The sequence below is a fragment of the Pholcus phalangioides genome, unplaced genomic scaffold (genome assembly GCF_987345545.1).
Source record: "Pholcus phalangioides strain wild (caught in Gottingen) unplaced genomic scaffold, Ppha-v1.0 ptg000012l_1, whole genome shotgun sequence".
Classification (NCBI taxonomy): Eukaryota; Metazoa; Arthropoda; class Arachnida; order Araneae; family Pholcidae; genus Pholcus; species Pholcus phalangioides.
Window position 1 is genome coordinate 9,426,424 of NW_028301605.1, and position 13,491 is coordinate 9,439,914.

The window sequence follows — 13,491 nt, forward strand, 5'->3', positions numbered from 1 at the left end:
TCTGGCAGACACGTCATCCGTGGTCATTCCGCCGCATCGGAAATATTAAAAAAAAAATCTTATTTATTTTGCTTAGTATTTTTAATAAAATATTTCTAAATTTTTATACTTAAAAAAGATAATTGTAATTTTTCTTATTACTAAAAATTACTAAACAGTGTATTTTTTTAATTTATTTGACGTAAAGAAATGTATCCGTAACCGAGATTTTTTTTTTTTGAAATTTGAATTTTTGAGAGCTTTGTATCTGTATGCAATTTTAAATTCTTTATGAACACAATTAACTATTCTTATACAGCTATTTTTAGCTTTTATTGCTGTTATAAGTTTGAAATATTCGTTTCGCCAATACGGGACCACTGAGCTATAAGGAAAGCTTTACTTATCAGAGCTCAGTGAACGGGACACATTTTTCTCAAGAAACGTTAACTAAAGATGTATCGGGCAGCACTTTCATTCTTTCAGGCCTCCTAACCAGGTCATAGCCACTGAGCTCAGTAGTCATAGCCCGCTGGTCTGTCTCAATAAAGAGTAAGTGGTAGAAGAAGAGCTGTTGGGCCATGCTGGAAGCTGTGCATGTGTGCATTGTTAACCTAACGTTAAGTGGGTTTCTGTGTAATGCTTGTTATGTGCAGTGCTGCCATTTGCAATCACTTTTTCTAACTATAAGTGTGGTTGTAGGCCAGACCAGACCAGAATATAATGTAGAGCTGATATTCAATCAAAGGCAGGACCGTAGCGTGCCTTCTCGGGGCCCCGGGGCAGACAGGTTTTGGAGGCCGATAAAAGGGAAACATTATGCAAAATAAATGTACATTATTTGTGAAGTCGTGGTCCCATTCGGCTTGGGACCTCGGGACACTGTCCCAGTTGCCTCACCCCAGTTACAGCCTTGATCATATAGTATCCCCAGTATATTCCCTGAGTTCGTACAGATAAAGTCACATCACTTATTGTCCTTGTCTTGAGTCGGCTTTGACTTGGCAATCTTAGTTCGTATCTAGTGTCATGTATAATTTTTTTTCAGTGCCGCCATCTATATCTCAAATTGTGAGTGAAGTGTTATGATCGAATAGTTGTACCGTTGTCGAAATTCTTTACTGGGGAGATCGTCTCACATTCGCGCCTTGAAGTTGGGAACCATAGCGGGCAGCATTGATAAATATGGTTGATCGCGTAAGTTTGTGAAGAAAAATTAAGTGAAGTGTTTCTCTGAAAATATCTATATGCATAGGGAAGGAACCATGGTGCCACGGCCTCACATGGGCAAATGGAACACGTGCCCATAGGGCAAGTGAGGTTATGGCAGCAGGGCCATCTTCAGAGCATCAAGGACCCTTGGGCCAAGTGATTTTTTTTGGCCCTCCCTACCTGGCAAATTTCCGAAAAATTCTTTTCGGATTTTGCAACTATTTCTCATTTTTCTGAGGCCTCTCTTCTCTTGAGGCCCTCGGGAAGTTGGGCTCTTAAGATGCCACTGGCTGACAGGGCTCCAGCCAGGGGAGCCAGAACGATTATCAATAATTTTTAGCTTTTTTACACTATAAATACTAAGGAGAGGTTCGTGGAAAATCTGGCAAGGGTTCCGCAAAAGATCGCAGCGTGAAGGACGGTCTGTAATAGCATGTGGGGAACCATGCCCCAGGGCTTCAAAATTATCTTCCTTTTTCATGGCACGGCCCAAATGCCCCCCACTCCCCGCGTACACCATTTGCCAGAGATTGTTGCAAAACATCTCTGAAAAATTTCTCCCCTCCCCCCCTTGAAAGGAGACGTATTTGGAAAAAGGAATTTCTGAAAAAAATATCATCATGTTGCCATATATATATATATAGAAATCTCAATTTCTCTATCGTTCCTTCGGATTCGGTCAAATTTTTTCCGGCTTGCATGTTCGTAAGCCAAGACAAGTTCGAAATCAAATTTTGTTGTTCGTAAACCGGATCGTACGCAAACCGAAGGTTGACTGTGTTTATAAAAAAAAATTAATCAGGGAAATATGTTTTATTAGCTTCAAACATTCAAAAAGGGGGGAAAGAATAAATTAATTGACCAAGATTTTTCGCTAGTTAAAACTAACAACCAATTTTATTTGTAGAATCATAAGAAACAGTTTCGTTTTTCTTCAATAGGTGGCAGCATGGGTCGTAAATCATCTATGTTTCTCGCAATGATAAAATACAATAACTGGCATGTTATGAATTTTTTTCCTATTATTATTTTCGCCGATATGCAGATTATTTCTCTCGTTTATGCCTGTCCACGAAATTGCTCTTATTAATCTCACCGGGCCTCATGTAGAAAAGGGATGAAGAACACGCTGTTCTATATATAGACTTTCTCAACCTTGGGTCATATAGCCCCCCTTGTGGTCTTGGGATATTCTGGGGAGGAAATCAGATGAAAGGAGCCACGACAAGTGGCAAAAGGGAGCCACAGAGAACTGTGAAGGAATAAAGCTTTCAAGTGAAATATGTAGGGCAAAAATGTGACTAAGAGTGTAGCAGTGTTGTCAATGGAACCAGGGCCATCTTAACCCATGGGCCCATATCCGAGGGCCTCATGTCCATAGGGGCCTACATGATGAAATCTGGTGCTATGATTTTTGAGTTTACGTGCACAAATATGTAAGCTGATACAGCAGCTAAGGATGGGGGGAGGGGGCCAGAACATTATTGAAACTCTGTCCGGGAACCCATGATGTTGAGATGGCCAAGCATAGAACCCCACATGAAGGAAGCTCACTGAACCCAAACAACGGGTAAGCACGGATCCAGGGTGAGGACCCATCGCCCCATGGGCGGAGATACGGGGGGGGAGGCATTGCTTGCCCCCCCCCCCCAGCGTCAAAGGTGAAGTTGACTGATCTAATGTATATATGCATATATGAATTGACATCATCATCATCATCGTGCCCCCCCCCAGACTTCCCAGCCTATGCATCACCCCTCCCAACCCCATGTGTCGGGAGGGACGATTTATTGCGTAGGTTCGTTGGATCATCCCGTAGTTTACTCAGACCTATTTTTCTTTAATTCGGCTGTTGGGTAAGATGACTGCTTCCCCTCCCATTCCATATCCGTGCTTGGCCCGAGGTTATAGAGATCGACTGTATTAAAAAAAAAATTGTAAATTTAATCCTGACTGAATTAAATTCAATAAGTAGCTGAGGTTTCGGATGAGAGTAGGGGCCTTCATAAGAGTGGGGGGGGGCATGAGAAAATAATATGGTTCAAAAGGGGGGGGGGAAGCATGGATTGGAAAAGGTTGAGAAACACTGATCTAGAACAGTGTTTCTCAACTTTTTTAAGCCTAGGGATCCCTTCAGACCGTATTCTCTTATCGCGGCCTCCCTGTCAAAGGCCCAGGGTCCCTACCCTCATCCAAGAGAGAGACCATCTTTCTACTTCTCTAACTGAATTTAATCAAAAGTAAATTTAATAATGAACCAAAATTTTATAAATAAGATCGATCTCTGGAATCTTGGGTTAGGTACGAATCCAGAGGATGAGCCAGACCCATAGCCAGAAATTTCATTCGGAGAGGGCCACTTTCTGTTTTTTTTTGGGGGGGGGGCCAAAGTGATGGAACAATAGAATTGGCCATCTTATTCCCTTTTTTCGGCCATTTTCTCACTGTTCGGAGACAGGCATACCCCAATTCCCCCTCCCCCCCCCCCCCAGCTTCGGCTTTGGGGTGTGCTATCATCCCTCCCAAGAGTCGAATTATATGGTTAAAGTAGGGCTGCGTAAAATACGGGCGATTCAATAATCGTTCACAATCAGGGCCGTCTTAAGAGCGTCATGGGCCCCCGGGCCAACTGATTTTTCTGGGACCTTACCAAGAAAATTCTCGAAAATTTCAATTAGTTGTCATTTTTGTGAGGCCCCTCTTCCCTTCAGGTCCCCAGGCCGTGCCCGGGTGGGCCCATGCGTTAAGACGGCATTGTTCACAATAAATCAACCCTCCCGATCCCGACGCACATAACCCTAGGTCTGCGCCTACCCTGGACTTGGTACTATCCTGGAGTAGATAGAGTTCATCAGTGAGTTTCCTTCTTGTAGGGAGTTTTATGCATGGCCGTCTCAACAACATGAGTCCCCCGACAAAGTGATGTTTCGGGGCATGATATAGCTGGAAGTAACAGCTTACATATTTACACATACTTACATTTGAAAAGCATAGTGCCAGATCTCATTGTGCAGGCCCCTCTACGGATATGAAAACCCCCGGTCATACCCACATAGGCTCCTGGGGGGGGGGGGGTTAATAAGCAGGCCCCCTTAGATCTATAAACACACACAGTTTGCTGGATTCTGACTCTGTGCGTCACTTTTTTCCCCACCATATATTTCCCTTGAAAGATTTATTTTTTCACAGCTCTACGTGCACCTCCCCTTACGCCTTATCGTGGCTCCCTCCTTTCACTCGATTTTCACCCATGCCCCACCATAACATCTCAGGACCACAAGGGGGACCCTACGTCCTCCGGTTGAGAACCACCTGTTCTAGATCACCCTAATCAGAGAGATTTTAATGTATTTCACATTCACACATCCTATTCACCTAATATCAGTGAATGACGATGCAGTCTTTCTACGAGAAGGGATAAAAATGTCATAATATGTATTCCTAAAATACATACTCGATGGCACCTCGGTCGAAAATACATACATAACCTCGTGACAGGAAAGGCGTGGAAGCTGAGGTAGAGGGAGAGTGGGATTTAGCGATGACGTCAAAGAGGGGGAAAAAATGCAGGGAATCTATGAAAATGGCTAAATTTAGAAACAACGTATTAGCGCTTCTCTTTCCTATTCCTTCGTTCTTCGATATAAATAAAATTAGTGCGAAGCCTAACGGTCGGCACCCCGCGAGAGAGATAAAAACAATTTCTTCAAGCTCTTTTGTTATAATATTACTGCCATGTTTGTTCAAGAAGTTTCTTCGATGGAGGGCGATGATGGACAGAAAATTTTCCTCAATTTACCGCGTGATAATTGAGGATAATTGTTAACAGCAGATTTCATATCCTCAATGAATAAGCTCGAATTAAACATGCTTTTTTCCCCCTCGTGTGTACGGAACTATCACTGAGAGGAGGGTTCGGTTATTTCAGCTTTAAGTGAAATTTCATTTTGTTAAAAGATAATATATATATTTCTATACAATACACATACATAACGTAGAAATAACATTTCCTCCATTTTTGTTTCCACTTAAAAATTCCATTGGAAAAAAATTCTTTCTTTTTTTTTACATTCCTAGGCGCCATTGTTTGATGACGAATTTCTCCGATAGAAATGACGTTAACGATTCCACTACGTAAAATGTACGTGTTGGAAATGTAATGTATAGGAAAAGCTGGAAATAATGTACCTTTACAGGGTCGCTACGGAAAAAGATTTGCTTTTTTTTCTTCTTTTAGCAAGTCTATGTATACCGTATTTTTGCAGGGATGCCCCTGCCAGACGTGGGGCCCGGTTCGAAAATAATAGAGGGGGGCAGAGGCGTCTTGATAATTTCGGGGCTCCTTAACCCCGACTTTTATACATTGTATTCTGTGGGAGAGGAGAATCCGAAATTTGTCAGAAAATGAAAATCATGAAAATTTAGAATAAATGCAAAAAGTAATTTCAGCGTCTATTGATAAAAATTCAGAATAAATGCAAAAAATAATTCCAGAAATTTATGAAAATTCAGAACAAATGCAGAAAATAATTCCAGAAATGTATGAAAATTCAGAAAATTCCAGAATTTATGAAAGGAATTATTACTATAATTGCGGGCCTCCCGAAACGCGGGGCCCAGTGCGACAGGTGTAATCTTGGGCGGGCCCTGATCAGAGTTTTCACGGGCTTCATCATATAGTGAATTTATGTAGAAAAAAGTATGAATCGATCCGAGCAGGATAATCCTGTCATCCGCCATCTTGTGGGAGATATGCATATATCGTTAAGTTTGTTTCAGGAGAATTGCTATTATATATTTAGGAAGTGCTGCCATCGGTCTTCCGAATTCAGAAGAACAACTCCGCGCGTGCTATATATTTTACCCTTTTTTTTCAGGTTTTTAACTAATCTGTAACGACGCCGAATTTTAGAATCAGAAAACTTGCCGCACTATATTCGTAATCACATGCGTGAATTTTTTAAGTGTTGAGAAGCATCATTGTACTCTTTTGTGGAGACTTTTTTTTTTTTTTTTCAAATAAGAGATCTGCTCGTGTTCGTGCCTTCAAGCCGGCCACCACTATGCCGTAAGTGAGGTCCGCATGAGTCCATCACGATGCCCCATAGAGGTGACACATGGGCTTTCTTTCGAACTGAGCACAACTCCGGTCTATCGCCATGGACGATTTACTACCGAATGAGTTGTGTTGGAAGTGTGAATGTGTATACCTGTCTGAAGTGCGTATATAGCGTTGTCTGATTTTTTTCAGTGATGCAATTTGTATTTCAGAAATGAAGTGTAATGATAGAATGTTTGTGCCGCTGTAAGCCTATTGCTCCCTGCAGCGAGACTTTAACGGGGAAATCGGCTCGCATTCGCGTCTCGAAGTTTGGAACCACAGAAAACGAACTTCAGCCGATGACCACTGTGGTGCCGGTGGGGATTGAACTCGGGTCCTCTGTATGTTATCGGCAAAAATAACGGCCAAGTAAAGGCGCTGTCAAACGATGACTAATAGAACCATTGGTAAGGGATGGGCTAAGGCGACGAATAAGGCATCTGGTAAACGATGGCAAAATGCAGCTAGTAAAGGATAATTAAAATCATCATCTGGTAAACGATGGCTAAGTCAAGGCAAACGATTGCTGAGCAAGACAGCCAGTGAACGATGGCAAAGTAATGCAGCTGGTAAAATCTGTCTAAGGTCATCGGTAAACAAGGGTGATTGAGGCATTTGGTAAATTAGGCTAAGTAAGGTCACTGGCAAACAATGACAGAGTAATGTAGCTGGTAAAAGATAGCAAAGGCCACTGGTAAACAATTGCTGACTAAAACCAGAGGTAAAAGATGTCTGAGGCAAAGGAGCCACAAGTGAACGATGATCAAGGTATAGGAATCTGGTGAATAAATTATCGTTAGGGCCAGATGTTTGAGAACCACTGCTCTAGAGGTCTATGCATAGGACCAAAAATTTTTCCCATGTGAGGTGTCTGTTATGGTAGGTTCCACTGTGGCAGACTTACGGTTTTTCTTTTTCGTGCTTCCACACGACCACTAATGAATGTAAATTAGGACTACTTCAAGAACAACAACAAACAACACACAAAAAATCATAAAAAAATAAAACATACTCGAGATGAAATGCAGTTATTTTATTTTTCCTGACATTTTAAATAAGATAAACCATGTGTTTGAATTTTTCTTTTCCGTTAGATTTTCTAATACAACAATTACATACGTACATATACACACGCACACACTGATACATTTATTTCTGATGGAAATTTTAATGTTATAACTGTCGTCGAACAAGTGTACCCATCATAACACACACTGACCTTTTCTTTCCCCCCATTTTACATACCCATATGTTGCGTATCAAATTGGTAATAAATTAATAATTGGAAGTATAATTTCGACGAACAAGAACAAATTGATACAAAAATTAAAGCACAAAACAAATATGGCGATATATTACCTCAAATTCATAACATAATGTGTCGATGAGCATAATTTTCTGAAATAAGGTTTTTTTTTTTCCGAACTATGACTACAAATAGAACATTCAATAAAATCGGTTGAACCGAGATCAAAGTTTGACAATTTTTCGATTTACACATTTGCCCAAATATGCAAAACAGATCAGCTGTTATTTGAATAAAGACTGTTGTTAATTTATTGTAAAAAAAAACTAATGAGTATGTTCAGTTTTTAGTGATGTTAGCATTCAAGATAATGGATGTCTCCCAGGCTACATGAAATTCTCCACAAACATAAAAAATAACGCTGTATCTCTCATAAGTCATTAAACACTCGAAAGGTTGAGATATAGTCAGCTCACAACAATTTAGTAGACGCTTCATCAATGAACAACACAGTCCAATGGTCACAATAACCATGTAATGTTATAATCATGTGAAACCAAAAAATTTGCAAAACATGGCAACATCCAAATTCAATGTCCCACAATCAATGAAGTAAAAAAAATGAAATTGAATAAATAAAGCCATAGAATTGTAAGAAGCATCATTTCCCCCCCCCCTCGCCTATAACTTCAATACACATAAAATTAAGAAAAATCATGGTTTTATGATATAAAAAATGAATTTCAACCTCATAAAAAAAAAACTAGATAAAAAACAATGAAACGATCATTTATCGAAATAAAATGTTTAAAAGCTTGAAAAAATTGAATCACATCAGTACATTAAAATTGTTATTGTATAAAAAAAATTATTATACAACTCAGCATGATGTTGCCAAAACATCACTTGATAGTCTAGAAAAATATGCATGACCAAGTGTCCTAAGCGATCCCGCTCATGTAAATAATTCATTGTAAAGTGCCCACACTGATTATATTCGAATAAATTAGGACAAAAGATAAAAAACAACTAAAAATATACGAGAGAAATAGTTTTCAGTCGTTAAATTCATTATGATATACTCAGAGTGCTCACTGAATCGAAATCCTAATGCTTGATAAGTTATCCTCCATTTCGGCATGAGGGAGGATGGTATGACCTCAAACCATAGAGGTATCAAATTTCAGACTATTTTGTTGCACCCTTAATTTTCAAATGGGCAACAGTGATCGTTTACTTTCATGAGCATTCTTTAATGCTCACTGTACTGCAGAGGGGGGGGGGGGTTAACATTCAGTGTTCCATGGACCCCCCCCCCCCTTCCCGCCTTGTGACAAAAAGATGGAGTCCACTGACCCATTTACAAAATGATATTCAGTAGATAGTAAAGCCCAGTCAGTTGTTTTCTCATTCAAGCTTACAGACATAAAAAAAGGGTGCGGTTTGCACAAAGATAACTTATAATGGCCAAGTCCAAGGTAGGTTGGCATGTATGGAGTAAAGTAATGAATGGTGGCTACCTGAGCATACTGTGCAAACCAGTGGTTCTTGACCAATAATTACCTTAATTTTTCTTTTTCCAACCTTTGAGTGGTGTAGGGGGTCCTTGGAGGGATTTCTAGGATTCATGAGCTTGGATGAGAAAACAATCAATTTTTTGCATTACTATGTGCTGAAATATTGTTCTGTAACAGGATTTGTGGCCTTCATCTTTCGGCAAAGAAGGTCCCTAGCATTCATCTCATTGGAATAATGTTTCAGTTTTTCCATCTCCGTTTACAACAGATCCAGGGAACAAAGAAGGTTGAGAACCCTTGGCCTAAACACTACCAAGTTAGACCAAGACTTTAGAATGGACTCACACAGACCTATAGAAGTTCTCCCACTGCAATTCTCCACAGATATGGAAGGGCCTAAACAACCCAAGGAAAGTTATGAAGATGTATTCGTTTCCATCTCCTTGAAGGAGGTTGTGGTATTTCCTAGTCATTTTATGTACACTTTTCAATACATTGCAACTTCTGTACCTAACACCTGACATTCAAAAAGCGGCCACTTCTTTTCAGGGAAGGCTGTTAAATCCCTAACACTTAGGCATCCAGCCATCTCGGTTTGCGGACAAGGTCACAATTCAATGAGCACTCCGTTTACATCAGAGATAGTTGAAGAGGTCTAAGTATAAAAGCCACACAAATAACGACAAAATTTATTAATTTCCATCAATTAGCTCAAATTAGTGTTTATTTATATATTAACAACTTTTATCAATACATCTCCTATCAAATAGGGAAACGGCAAAATATGAAAAACAGAATGTTGCAATTATTCAAAATAAAGATTAAACTGGGATATTTGTTCACAGTCTTTGATTGAATCCACAAACCTACTTACAGATTCTAAACTTTGAGCTGCGTAGATTTTGTTCACCGAGGAAGTCTCCGAATGTGATCAATACAGTTTTTCAACATGCATAATCAAATTCACACACAATAATTTACCGAGTTCAACAAGTTATACAGATTAATTCCTTGCGATTAAAAAAAAACCAGATTTCGCTCAAGATGATGGTGATAGAGTATGTGATGAAACTTATTTGAGAAAATTATTTTAAAAAAACGGGAAAGGGTTCTATATTGGGAAAGCAATGCACATACATGGTGGTACCTGAACTTACGACTGTACATTTTCAAATAAACATTTCCCAAAACAACCAAGCTTCATTAGCATAGAAAAGAATATATTACCCTGAAACAAAAAAAAGAACAAACTCAATTATCTCGCTTTAGCAAAATTTCACGTTATTTTCAATGTGGGGGCTAAGGGGGGGAAAGAAAATTTTTACTTTATTGTTCTAGTTGATGAGACAGAACTTGTTATCCGCATAAATGATATTTTATATTGAAAAAGAATTAGACCAATGGTTCTCAATCTGGGGACCCATGGCCTGAGATATTGGGGCAGGGGCACGGGTGAAAATCAGATGAAAGGTATGCCACGGAAATTATGAATGGGGTGACATAGAGCTGTGAATGAATACAGCTTTGAAGTGAAATATGTAGGGGGGAATGTGATAAATTTCACAATCTAACAGTTATCCATAGAACCAAGGCCATCTTAACTAATGTTGGCATGGCCTGGAGCCTCCTACCCGTAGGGAAGGGGGGAGGGAGGGGGTGGGAACCCAAACAATGAGATATGGTGCTATGGTTTTCAAATGCGAATGTGAATATGTTCAGCTTCCTGCTAAATCATAGGCGGAGATACTACTACTACTAAACCAGACATGCACCTTGTCCATATTCCTCTGAGGAACCTCTAACGAATTGGTACATGTTGGAATGTGTGTGTATGTGTAGTGAAACCTGATGTGAAGTTTGTTTCTGTGTAATGCTTGTTATGTGTAGTGCTGCCATCTGCCACCAGCTTTTCTAACTATGAGTGAAGTGTAATGATCGAATGATTTATCGTTGTAGGCCTGCTGCTCTGTGTGGCAAGACTTTTTAATGGCTGGGAGGAGGCATCCAAGGCATAGATTTAAAAAGGAGCCAACTAATCCAGTGTATATGAGTATATATATGAATTGACATCATAATCTCTCATGACCCTCCATAGTTTCCCAAAATTTTTGTTCCATCACCTCTTCCTCAGAAATTTTTTTCTCACACCCCCCCCCCCCAAACGTACCCATAGGATCCTATGTTATACCCATACCTTCAATTGTCTACCTGGAGCATTCCATCGCCCACCAGGGGACCATGTTGTCCACTTTGGGAAACACTGCTCCAGACGTTCAAGTCTATATCCGCCTGAAAGCTAAATATGAAAGAAAATCACTTTGCCCGAGGACCCATGATGTTGGGACAGCCATACATAAAGCCCCCTCACAAGAAGGAAGCTCATTAAACTCTATCTAGTCCAAGGTAAGCGCAGAATACGGGTGTTTTATTGTGTAGGTTCATTGGATTGTTTCCGTATTGCATACAGTTCCCATATAATTTAGCTCTTGGGAGAGATGATCACAAATGTTCTGGATCCGTGCCTGGTTCTAGAGATTGATCTCATTTATAAAATTTTTGTTCACTATAAATTTTGTTTTAATAAAAAATTCAATTCCATAAGCACAAAAGGTCTCTCTCTCTCTCTCTTGGATGAGGATGGGGGGGGGGATCTGGGCCTTTGACAATGTAGAAGGGCACAAGAAGAAAATTGAAAATGGGGAACCATGGGCTGAAAAGGGTTGAGAAACATTGTTTTAGGCCATATTTATTCATACAAACTATCCATTTGTTAATTAATTAATAACTGTTACATTCCAGCTATGGTTCAGAAAATGAATGACTTGCACGTAGATGATGATGTACTTGTTAATACAACCCACAAAGTCTAACAATACATCGATTATCTATGAGAAATATTATGATCAGTACCAAGAAACATATATAAAGTAGAATCGAACATCATTGATAATGCATTAAAATTTTTCTGTAATGACAAAAAACAGATCTAGAAACACCATTTGAAGAACATATAAGATTTTTTTGGAAACTTGGATACAAAAGTTCAAGAAAGAGATGGTATTTTACAATTTCCAATTAAGAAAATATACAAATACATTTGCGATATATCATTTTACTTTTGACGAATACAAAATGAAAAACATTCAAATTTTCAATGTTTAATTAATTTTTTTGGTAACGGTAATTATTAGTATGCTTAAATCTACTAGCAAGTAATAAAAAGTATGCACCAGGATACCAATGATTTCATCAGAAACATGTTTTAATTCGGTTTAAAATAGCCAGCTTTTATCGCTGGAATGATCCAGATATGCAGAATATCTCTTTCCCCACCAAACTGTACAACAACCTCAAAACTAACTAAAACATCGGAAATTCATATGATGTATAGGTAATTTAGTTAGGTTAAGAAAACGGCTAGCTTGTTTTTGATGTGGTGAACCTACAATAGAGCAGGAATCGGGACAAAATGCATTGGGGCTTGATATCATTCCTATCCTGTTATGTTATGCAAACTTACCATAGTCAGACCGAAAAAAAGAAATATGTTTAAGTAATTTTGTTAGATGTATCATGTTGGCTCCGGGACCAGGTTGACATGGTGACTGAAAATTACATTACAACCTAAAACTTATCGAATGTGATTACTAAAAGAAAATCAGTGGGCAACTCAAAAGTTTCAGAATTTATGCCAAGATGTCTATATACTAATACTGGGGGGGGGGGGGGGGTCACTATTAAGGGTGAAAAAAAATATATATATCTGTCAAAAAATGCATGCTTGATTCCTAAAACATTTATCTAGTACATAGTTTCCCAAACTTTTTTGTTCCATCGCCCCCTTCTTCAGAAATTTTTTTCTCTCATCGCCTCCCAACTCAAGCGTGCCCATAGGATCCTGTGTTATACCCGTGGCTTCTATCGCCCCCTGGACAATCCATTGCCCTCCAAAACTTTGGGAAGCACTGAGCTACCACCTAAATTTTTTCCACTGCTTAAAAAATGAATTTTTTAAAGTACTTTTTGTTTGCGAGATGCTGGCCATAAAAAAATAAAAATTCAAAAACTCATTTCAAACAACTGCTTTTCTCTAAAAAAAGCCGAATCAGTGCAAGACCTGAAACAAGTAAATTAATTCAGGGGTTCTCAACATATAGGTTTCAAACCATAAACATAGGTCGCTGGGACTTCTGAGGTGGGTTGCACAAATCCACTTACAAAACTGTCATAAATGCACTCCCAACAAAGCAGAATTTCCAGCAACGAACCCTCAACTAACCGGGAATGTTTTGTGGGGGGGGGGGGGGGGGAATTCCCCCATCATAGTATTTCCTGGACAGAAGAGTTCCTTTTCCCCTGCTTTTCTGAAATTCCCCCCCCCCCAAGATTGTTCTGCAGCAGCAGCAGCTTCAAAACGATACTTAGATAACATGGAA